A 7,391-nucleotide genomic window follows, 5' to 3' on the forward strand; every position below is an offset into this window, starting at 1 on the left:
TACTGCTTGGAGCAGTGGTAGAAGAATTTGTTTTTAAAGGCCACTGGGCTGATGGCAAAACCATAGAGTTTCTGGCGATTCCTAGAGAGGTCCTCCAGATTTTCCCAGGCAGTGACATCATGCTGTTGCCAATGGCCTCCCCTCCATCTTTTGCTGGTTGCAAGGCCTGGCTTGGCAACCCTAAGCAGATCTGGGATAGATGTGTGTGTGTGTGTGTGTGGTGCCCTCAAGTTAGAGTTGACTTGTGGCAACCCCTGGTGGGGTTTTTAAGGCAAGAAGCTATCATAGGTGGTTTGCCATTGCCTGCCTCTGCAACCCTGATCTTTGTTGGAGGTCTCCCATCCGATTACTAACCAATGCCAACCCAGCTTAGCTACTGATATCTGACAAGATCAGGCTCACCTAGGCTATCCAGATCATGGCCTGGGATGGATGTGGAATCCTATAAACTCAAAAAGAACCAGAAATACAGAGATGAAGATAAGGATACCTAAAATAATTTAATACAGCATAGTTACTGCCACCCATACCATAATCAGCCAGATTAAAGACAGTTTAAAATATGGGGCTTACCATTCTTTCAGTTTATGGGTGAAGAGAGATTCTAGTCTTCATTTGTGATTTATATAAAGTGGAACCTGTGGGTGATGCTATAACATTTTTAGCCTGATCTTCCTCCAAGGAGCTCAGAGTGACATAAATGGTTCCTTCTTTCAGCCTAACCCCGTTTATCCCCACAATAAACCTTTTAAGTCGTTTAGGATGAAATAGTGACCAGCCTAAAGCCACCCAGGGAGTTTATGGCCAAATGTGCTTTGAACCTGGGTCTCCCCAGTTCTTGTTTTTCACTAACCACTATACAACACTACCTGATAACCTGGAGTACTAAAAAGTAGTTCTATGTATTTGGTTAAATTCTAAATGCAGCTTTACAGTGACTTGTTTCCAACATGGTTGATCCCACAGGAACTTTTGGAGTTTTGAGAAAGTATAGAACCACCGAACAGCTGCCTTGAAGAGTCAGAGCCAGTCACAAAATGCTGGGAGGTTCCAAGTCATGCTTCCTCCTACCACAGAGAGAGTTGTCTCTCAACAGATGATGCCTGCAGCTGCAAAGGTTTATATTTCCTGGGTTCTTCTGCAGCAACTTCCTACACTAAGAGAACAATCTTTACCTTGGGGAAGAGACACTGGTTTCAGTTTCTAAAGAAAGGAGAGAGTTTGCTCCCTGTGTGGCCACAAAGATAATTTGCCATGCTCAGATACATATGGAAATGTGACGCACCGGGCTGGGGTGAGTTCAACTGTCAGTAAGTTAGCAGGAAATGCCTGGAAGCTCCTTAGGGGTTTTTGTTGTTGTTGTTGTTACTTCAAGATCCTTTGGATTTTATCCCCAAGACTCAGGCAAGCAAGCAAGTGCTGGAAAACACAATGAGAACCATGATTTCTATGGACACGGCACTGGGGACTGCCACCAAAAATTAAATCATAAGGAAGGAAATTCTAAGACTTATTTATGTGAAGCTGCTAAATAGTTCTTATACTAACAGCATGCACATGTTTCCAGCATTCTGTCAGAATACTGTTCTGATAAAAAGATTCCCGAACTGTTCTAGTGCAACTTGCAGCAAGTTTGTGGCATCCTGAAGATGAACATGATTTAAGCTTTTGTGGACTAGATAAAGCCGACTTCATTAGATGCGTCCAATTGGTCCTCAATGGGCAGATATTTATTATGGGTGGGAAAGTAAGCTGCAGAGGCAAAGGGCCTTGAAATGCAGAAAGTACAGTGTTAAATATCATTATGTAAAACTGAAATGTAATCAAGAAAAATAAAGCAAGCATTCACAATAGCAATAACTGGCCATTTCTCTAGTTTTGCTAAGCTAGTCAGCACCTGTAATGGCTGAAGTGTACCGGTTTCACTTTCTCAGAGTACTACTGTGCTCAGAGACAACTCAAATGAGCTTCCTTCAAACCCTGAGGTAAGTGTTAACACTAGTTCTATTTATATCTGTTTGTTTGTTGGGAGTGACATCACCTGTGAAGTACTGGTGTACTATCCTTTTCTAGGAAATGCATATACTTCCTTAAGGGAACCAGTGGAACTACTTCCTTCACGCTCTGAGAAACACTATGAAGGGTCTGAGGGGAAAGTGGAGATCTTTTTGGAAATCCAGACAGACAATCACATATGAAGTTGATGTATATTCTTAAAGTCCACATTCTTGGTTATGTATGTAAACTGCTATAGAGAAGCAAAGTGAACTTGCTCTCCTAAACCTCAAACTAGTTCTTTAACAACGGAGACATTATTTCTGTGGATGAACAACAGAACATAAGATAACCAAACATTTCTTCCCTCCATGGAATTATTACACATAAATCTTTGGTGTGCAGTGGAAGCTTTAAAAGTGAATGAGCAGAAGATTCCAGACTGAAATGATTATTAGTGTGAAATGATTACTTCATACAGAATGAAGTAATCTGCATACCACCACGGACCTACCAAACTCTGGATTTGATGGCCTACAAAACAGGCTGGTTTTGTGCATGACAACGTCTTCACATGGTAATGCATCATAAGCTGGGAAATGGTACAATCTTTATAAAGGCACCATCACAATAGGCCTGAGATGAGTCTCGGTCAGTACTTTATTTCCTACTGTGACTTTGTCTACAGAAGGAATGAATTCCGGGGTGTTTTCCCCCATCTCACCCACCAAAACAGTTTCAGTACAACATAACATTAACATCCCAAAACAGAGTTCTTTGTTTATATTCACAGCACAACAGGATTTTGCAAAGGGGATATTGAACAGCTACTGCTCTTAATTTTACTTCATTTTTACTGCACTTTTTCTCCCTAAAGGGGATTCAAAGTAGCTTACAACATTCTCCCCTCTTCCAATTTCCCCTCAAAATCACAAGAGGTAAGTTAGGCTGAGAGAGAGACTTGACTAGGTGACCCAGTGAGTTTCATGGTAGACTAGGAATTTGAACTTGGGTATCCCAGCTTCTAGTCTGACACTCAAACCACGACACCACATTGGGTCTCTGATTAATTTCAGAACTGAATACTAGACAAACAATGACATGCAAACTCCCAGTGTAAACCAAAGAAATTTAATGTGCATTATCTAGTTGGGAAGGCTGAAGATTTTCAAACTTTTCATTTTTACCATGAGTCACACATTATATCTGAAAAGTCTGCACATGTTCTGCTTCAATAAAAAATCTTAATTTACTTTTTGGATGATTGGCTTAAAATATAAATATGGGACCTCCATTACTTTGTGAAACTTTGATCTTATATAGTACTGACTTTTCAAGCACCACTATAATAAATACTGAGCTTTTGTCCCTTAATCTTTTTTCCCTCTTCTGACATTTATTTCCACGCCGTATCAATTCAAAACATCACTCAGACAACTCTGCAGAATTCTGGATAGTTTGTTACTTTGAGCCTTACAAGCCTTTGAGCCTCATGGACTTAAGGTAGCAATTGTAATCATATTTGTGTGTGTGTTATAAGCCATCAGATCGTTTTTGAATTATGGCGACCCTCCCAGGTGAGCCTGATCTCGCCAGATCTCAGAAGCTAAGCAGGGTCAGCCTTGGTTAGTAAGTGGATGGGAGACCTCCAACAAAGACCAGGGTTGCAGAGGCAGACAATGCCTCTGTTAGTCTCTTGCCATGAAAATCCCGCCATGGATCACCGTAAGTCAGTTATGACTTGAGGGCACTCTCCACCACCATGAACTGGGAAGTAAATGCTGCTAAAATCAATGATGTTTACTTCCAAGAACATCTGATAGCCTCTTAAATGGGTATGTTGAATTTGAGATTACCACTAAAAATCTGTTTATTTTTGATCTAGATTTGGCTTTCAAATTGTGCTTCATTTTTAAGCTTTTCGTAAACCACTTTGAATATTTTGATAGAATGTCAGTGCATAAATTTTGTAAATAAATTTTGTCAATAAATTCACACAGAATACAGTTAGTTCAGATTACAAGCCTTGTTGGTTATTAGGCAAGGCCAGATCAAGACCAAAGTGATTACAGAAAAAGACACACAGGGCCTCTTCTGTCTCATGCAGCTTGCACTGACATGGAACTACGCATAAGCTAGGTGACTAGGAGGGCACATGACACAGCAAGCCTGCTCTGAGTGGGTCTCAATCTGGTCAGTGCCTGGATGGAAGACCTCCTGAGAATCCCATGTCTACCATCTTGAGTTTCTTCCATGATTGGTCCATGACAAGATGAAAACGTAATAAATAAATAGGCACCACTATGTTAGCTAGGAACAAGACTAGAAAAACATTCAACATCAAGAAATAGGATACTGGGACCTAAAACATTTAAATGTTTTTTTCCAGCCCTGATTACAAAATGCATTTGATTGATGTTCATGTCGAATAAAATGAAAACAAAGTATTAAAGATAATACCTTCAAATTACATTAACTAGTAAGCAAAATCAAATGCAAACAGCTGCTGTCAAAAGATCACAAATGTATTTTTCCTTCCAAAAGGCTGGTAGATATCTGTTGTTTGAATTCAGGATACAAACACACAGAATACCACTTGGCTGCACAGCCATGAGCAGCAGTTTCTGATTCTTATACTGGTAAGGCTTTTGCAAAAAAGTCACTAGAATTTTTTAAATGAACTATAGCACTACCTGACTGTATGGCATTTATTTCTGTAACTGGACATTCTTTTAGAAATACATGTTTAATATAATGGTAGTTAGCTGTACATACAGCTGCAAAGGTCTCCTGCCTAAATATGCGCAGCAATCCTTGGTGGTTCCTGATGCAACTATTTTAGACACAGATCTTTTCCCTTCGATTTTCTAGTAACACAAAATTGGTGTTAACTCAAACATTCCCTACACAACCTCTGCAAACTCTTGTGTACATCTAGTTAAAATAATAAAGTCTACGTCAGATCAAAATAATAAAGTAATGTTTATAGTTCAGACTGTAAATCTCCATTTTAATGAAGGAACTGAAGCGCACAGAATCAAGTGTAGCTCATGCAGTAACTTTTGGCAAACTGTGGCAAACCACTCCCCAGATTAGTGCATTAATTTTTAGAGAGACTCCACCTACCACTTAGGGAGATTTACCCATCAAAAGGCAAGTTCCCACCCAAGGCCATTTTCACACTGCTTACTGGCCATGGAACATCGCGCCAAGCTCCCAGAATGACAGCGTCTTCCTGATGTGATTTTGCCAAAAAAACGGCAGTTCTCGCACGAAATCGCGCCAGGAAGAAGCTGTCATTCTGGGAGCTTGGCGCGATGTTTTGTGACCAGTGAGCCGTGTGAAAATGGCCCAGATTTCTGTTCATTTAGAGGAATACTTTTCTTCTGTTCTTTTCAACATGCCCCAACCATACTTGAATTACAGAATGGTGGAAGTGGGAGAAGCAGCTCCCCATCTTCTGGAACAGCACCCCCTTTGAAAAGGCTATGACAGGGCAGAGAATTATGATTTGGTGATTCACCAGCCTCTATCTTTTTGTGTACTGATTTGGAGTTTTAAACCCAAGGCAAATAGGCAACACCTTAAAATATTTTTATTCTTGACTAATTCAGAGATGGCATGAGCTTCATCTGTGCTAAATCTCATTTAGATACCTCTGGAAAATCTAGTAGTAGTAGCGCACATCCCAAAGAAACCAGCATTAATGCAATCCTAAGCATATGTACTAGGAAACAACTACTACTCAAGCCTATGGGACTCCTGAGTAAACATTAAAAAACAGCTGCAAAACGGGCTGAAAATACAAATCTGGATTCAGAACTGAAGATCTTTGCAAAAGTTTAAAAACTGCCCGTTTGAGTATGAAATTCAGTAGGGGAGAAACTTTCTGAATGGGAAGCCCTCCTAGCATCGGTCCAAAACAAAGCTACACAGCCTTAGGACGGGCTAATACAGATCGAAGCTGTTGTTGATCCATGACTTGCTGAATGGTTTTAGACAAGTCACCCACCTCTCAGCTGCAACTCCTTTATCTATAATAGCCCACTGAGAGAAGCGGTCAAGAGCTATGTTCAGACTAGCCCGGCTGGAAACCTAGCTACTCAAGGCTTTTATTGGGGCGTGTTTAGTTCAGTTCCTTACAAGCTACTCACACAGCTCTGTATGGAACACGAGCCGGGAACCAGGAGCCAGTAACAGCAGGTTAGTTCGACGTTGCACGTGGAAGCCTGCAGACCGGCATCTCTACGGGACATCCCGAAACGCGAATACAGACAGGCCGAAGCTCCCCGAGCGAGCGGTTCTTTCCCCGCCACTCCCTATTGTGCAGCCTGAAGATTTGAGGGGGCAATTCTCCACCGGACGGTTTTTAAATTCTTCAGTTTGCCCGGATCGAGATCGAAAAACGCCCCCCCCCCCGAAGTTCCCAAAAGATCTCCCCCTCCGTCCATCCCGCATCTTCCAGTCTCCGCCCGCGTGCACGGGGACACGCAGCTGCTCTCAGTGCTCACCCGGCTCCTGCCTGTTCGGCGGCCCCTCCCCGCAGACTAAGCTCCTGCTGCTGCAGCTGGAAACGGACGGATGCGACTGAACTCGGCTGTCCTTCCGAGCTGGAGCTGCTGCTGCTGCTGCTGCAACACCGCGGCGTCCCTCTCCCCCTTCCTGCTTCTTCTTCTGCTTCCTTCTGAGCAAGACAAGGCTGGAATGTGAAAGGAAGGGGGTGAAGCCAGCCGGCGAACCATAGATGCCGACTAGGAGAAAGTTACGACATTTAGCTCCCTCTACAGGTTCGCTCCTGGAAGCAGCGGAAACGGAACGACCATCCTCTAAAGCGTCCTCAAACAGTCGGCCTCAAAGAGATTGGCCAAACATTTTATTGTTTTATTTTTTTAATTACAGTTGTACCCACCTTTCTTCTGTGGGGGCCAGTCCCAACAACACTGAGAACCAAGGGCTGCTTCCTCCATATACCCCCCCCTTGTCCCTAGGGTTGCCAGGTCCAGGTTGGGAAATGTAGGGGGTGGAGCCTGGAAAGGGTGGTGTTTGGGGAGGGGAGGAGCCTCAGAATGGTGTAATGCCATAGAATCCACCTTCCAAAGCAGCCATTTTCTCCAGGTGAACTGATCTCTGTAGCCTGGAGATCAGTTGTAATTCCAGGAGATCTCTAGCCACCACCTGGAGGCTGGTAACCCTACTTGTTCCCCTTCCAGATTTTCCACCAGTTCCTATAAAGGTTTCCCAAACCTGCTTGGTCTGATTTTTCTTAGAAGAGCATACAGAAAATGGGTTGGGGGAAGTGTGTATGGGAAGGAGCAGATTTTCACACTCTCCTACCAGTATCCTGTGCCATTTCTCTCACTACTGCTGGTGGACCTTTTGCTATCTATGTTTTTTGT

At 42.7% G+C, this 7,391-nt stretch overlaps 1 protein-coding gene across 2 annotated transcripts in view; it reads right to left on the bottom strand.

Moving 5' to 3' along the window:
* Positions 1–6,681, bottom strand: part of BAK1 (BCL2 antagonist/killer 1) — a 44,414-nt gene extending 37,733 nt beyond the window's left edge. Inside the window, exon 1 of one of the 2 annotated variants that reach the window (XM_054980621.1) lies at positions 6,507–6,681. The gene's annotated coding sequence lies outside the window, so the exon portion shown is untranslated. Of the gene's footprint in view, positions 1–1,285; positions 1,400–6,506 lie in introns of those variants that run through there. The other variant, XM_054980622.1, reaches the window with a different exon arrangement.
* Positions 6,682–7,391: the final 710 nt, after the last annotated feature.

The sequence above is a fragment of the Eublepharis macularius genome, chromosome 5 (assembly GCF_028583425.1).
Source record: "Eublepharis macularius isolate TG4126 chromosome 5, MPM_Emac_v1.0, whole genome shotgun sequence".
NCBI lineage: Eukaryota > Metazoa > Chordata > Lepidosauria > Squamata > Eublepharidae > Eublepharis > Eublepharis macularius.